A 3,593-nucleotide genomic window follows, 5' to 3' on the forward strand; every position below is an offset into this window, starting at 1 on the left:
TCATCATCATTGCCAAAGAATCAGGCCAGCAAGAGGGTGCTCTCAGGCAGAAAACAACTGGTTTTGCTCCTGGTGGCTTCTGCTGAATCATCAGTAACAGCCAGACAACATGTGGGTGTCGACAGCAGCCATAAAAACAGGCAGAAATATACAGAGGGAAAAAGTTGAGTTCTACCTCTTGCTTGTCAGCAGACCCAGTCTGTCATTAGTTTGAAGGGATTTGAAAGTTCAAGCAAACAGAACTTTAACAGGATTTGCAGGTATTGTTGGCTTAACTAGGAAGTCTGTGCAAGCCAGAGACTTAGGAATGGAGCACATGGACCCAAAGAAAATGCTTTTTGTGTGTATAGGGCAAGAAAATGGACTTGAACCCATAGGACGTATGAAATATTTTCACTTTCGGCCACTTGAGAAAGATCTGTGACAAAAGTGTCACATGAACCTAGTAACAGAAAAGTCTATGAAATATACCTTAACATCTGAGGGTGTGACAGCTAATAAGAAAGAGGCCTTCTCATCACGATTCCAAAGCATTACTTCATTTTGCCCTCGGGTGACTCAAGTGTATCCATCAAAGCAGAGAAACTGTCTGAACATGGGAGCACACCCACTAAACTGCTGTTTATTAACTTTGGGCCCGTGAAAACAAAGCCAAGTCCTCACCTTGAATATAGAAAAGCTGAAGACAGCAGGCTCTTGTTCAGGTATCTTGGTTCCATCCTTGCAACAGTGAGACATGACACCATTTACGGAAGGCCTATATGTGCCAGGCATTCTGCTAGGCCATCAAACACATTGTGTCACAGAGTCTCCTGGACAACTCAGTAAGGCACGTATTACCTCCACTCTCTGTTTTTCCAAAGAGGAAACTGAGTCTCAGAGAGGCTAAATGACTTGCCCGTGACTACCTGGTGGGTGGAAAGCAAAGATCAGAATAGAGCTTTGTCTGTCCCAAAAGCCCAGGCTCTTTACTGTGAGGAAATACCTGGAAAAACCCAAAGTTGTTTCCTGCCCCTCTGAGCTGCAGAAAGATGTCCATAGCCTGTCCCTCTCCTTCCTTTCGACTTAAGTAGCATTTCCTTGCTGAGTGTAGTCTCCAGACCAGCCTCTCAGCTCAGTATCTTCTGGAAGCATCTTAGACATACAGAAACTCAGGCCCTACCCCAGCCCTACTAAGCCAGAATCCACTCTCTAAAGTGGGAAGAGAACTGACCACCTTCCTCACTGGCACCTTTATTACAGGCCTTTAATAACAGACTAATTATTCTGTGGCAAAGAGCAACTCCGAGAAACAGTTTCTGTGCCCTTCATCAAACCTCTGACTTTTGAAATGTGTTCCTTCCACTGAAAAGGGGGTGTCACTTCTACTGACCCCTTGCCATAGCAGAAATCTCCATCAGACAAGCACAGGAAAGAAGCAAGGGAAGCATTTCAGCAGGTTTTGCTGATAAGGCTGTGGACAGCTGCATTCCCTGGCACCTGTGTAGTACAAGGTAATGCTAAATATTAACACCTAAGAAGATTAGCGGGGATTGCAGGAGGAGAGTCGCACTGGGTTAAAGGTCATTTGCTCATAAATCTCCTCAGTACAAGGGAGCCTCAGATAGTCCTTAGGGAGGAGCCTCACAGTTAAAGCAACAAGGCAGGAGGCCAGGAGGAAGGTCCCTGTTCTAGGGGCCTCCTGCAGGGTATAAATTCTGTTTCTGCAGTGTGGGTGGTAACCAGTTATGGCGACTAGGCTTAAAGGGACTTCTCTTCTATAGAGGAGAGTGGACCTAAGTGAAATAAGTCAGACAGAGAAAGACAAATACGGTACGATTTCACTTACATGTAGAATCTGAAAAACAAAGCAAATGAACAAACAAATGGGAAGGGCTTCTTGAGGCTCCAGGGTTTGGATAGAACAAAGGGTTACTAGGCAGAGGAAATTAGTAAGAGAGACAAGAAAAGAAAGAGTGAACTTGAAATAGAGTGAAGAGGTTGGTAAATAAAAGAAGGTAACTCAAGATGGAAGAGAGAGAAGAAATTCTTCACTCCTAGAACCATAAAATAATATCTATTTTTTCACTGAGATCACCTTTTTTTTTTTGAGATTTAAATGCCATTAGCGCCAACTCTTGGATCCTCGGAAACCTAAAGCCCTCCCAAAGGTGTCTTCAGGTTACCAGGAGCTCATTTTCTTGTGGGTCCATTAGGTTTACAGTTGCACATCTTTTTTTTTTTTTTTTTAAATAATGAATGTGTTTTTATTTCTCTCCTAATTTTTAAAATGTGAACATTCTGGAATTCAGTCACGGCCTTTACTTCCAGGTGACTCCTTCACAGCATCTCAGTTCCCTCTTAAACAACACACTCTTGTTCCAGAAGGCAGTTAGCTTTTCAGCATTCTTTCTGTCTAGATAACATCCAGGGACAAATCCCACAGGCACGAGTATATGTAACTGGTGGTCACGAGCAATCTGAATTACGTTCATTATGAGTGCTGCAGCCTTGGTGCCAAAAAACGACCCCACAACCACTTTGCATATCTTTCTAGTGCTCAAGTCACTTCTGTGAAACACCAGAGCAATGATTGCACCCAGCACAATAGTTGGTTATCTTATTCAGTGCGTAGAATGATTCTGCCCAGGTAGAATTAAATGCTAATTATTTTCTTGATAAGGAAGGATATGGTGGCTCAGAGACATTAAGAAATTAGGCCAAGGATCTTAGCAATATTTTTCTAGATATCTCTCCTCAGGCAAGGGAAACAAAAACAAAATAAACTATTGGGACTACACTAAAATAAAAAGCTTTTGCACATCAAAGGAAGTCAGAAACAAAATGAAAAGGCAACCTACTGAATTGGAGAAGATATTTGCTAATGATATATCTGATAAGGGTTAATATCCAAAATATATAAAGAACTTATAAAGCCAACACCCAAAAAACAAATAATCCGATTAACAAATGGTAGACATTTTTCCAAGGAAGACCTACAGATGGCTAATGGACACATGAAAAGCTGCTCAACATCATTCATATCAAAGAAATACAAATCAAAACCACATGAGATATTACCTTACACCTGTCAGAAGAGCTAGTATCAAAAAGACAAGAAATAACAAGTGTTGGTAAGGTTGTGGAGAAAAAGAAACTTTCATGCTTTGTTGGTGGGAATGTAAATTGGTGCAGGCACTATGGAAAACAGTATGGAGACTCCTCAAAAACTTGAAAAATAGAAATACCATATGATCCACTAATTCCGCTACTGAGTATTCACCCAAAGAAAATGAAAGCACTAATTCAAAAAGATATGTGCAGCCTTATGTTTATTGCAACATTATTTACAACAGCCTAGACATGGAAGCAACCCAAGTGTCCATCCACAGATGAATGGGTAAAGATGTGGTACACACACACACACACACACACACACAGAGGAACAGTACTCTGTCATAAAAAAGAATGAAATCTTGGGGCGCCTGGGTGGCTCAGTTATTACGTGTCTGCCTTCGGCTCGGGTCATGATCTCAGGGTCCTGGGATCGAGCCCCACATCGGGCTCCCTGCTCCGCGGGAAGCCTGCTTCTCCCTCTCCCACTCCCCTTGTTT

General features: G+C 42.3%; 1 pseudogene; it reads right to left on the reverse strand.

The window, feature by feature from the left end:
* Positions 1-2,300: 2,300 nt before the first annotated feature.
* LOC115943531 (NADH dehydrogenase [ubiquinone] 1 beta subcomplex subunit 1 pseudogene) lies at positions 2,301-2,522 on the reverse strand (annotated as a pseudogene).
* Between the last annotated feature and the right edge of the window lie 1,071 nt (positions 2,523-3,593).

This window comes from Leptonychotes weddellii, chromosome 1, assembly GCF_054177405.1.
Source record: "Leptonychotes weddellii isolate Sample4059 chromosome 1, ASM5417740v2, whole genome shotgun sequence".
Taxonomy (NCBI): domain Eukaryota; kingdom Metazoa; phylum Chordata; class Mammalia; order Carnivora; family Phocidae; genus Leptonychotes; species Leptonychotes weddellii.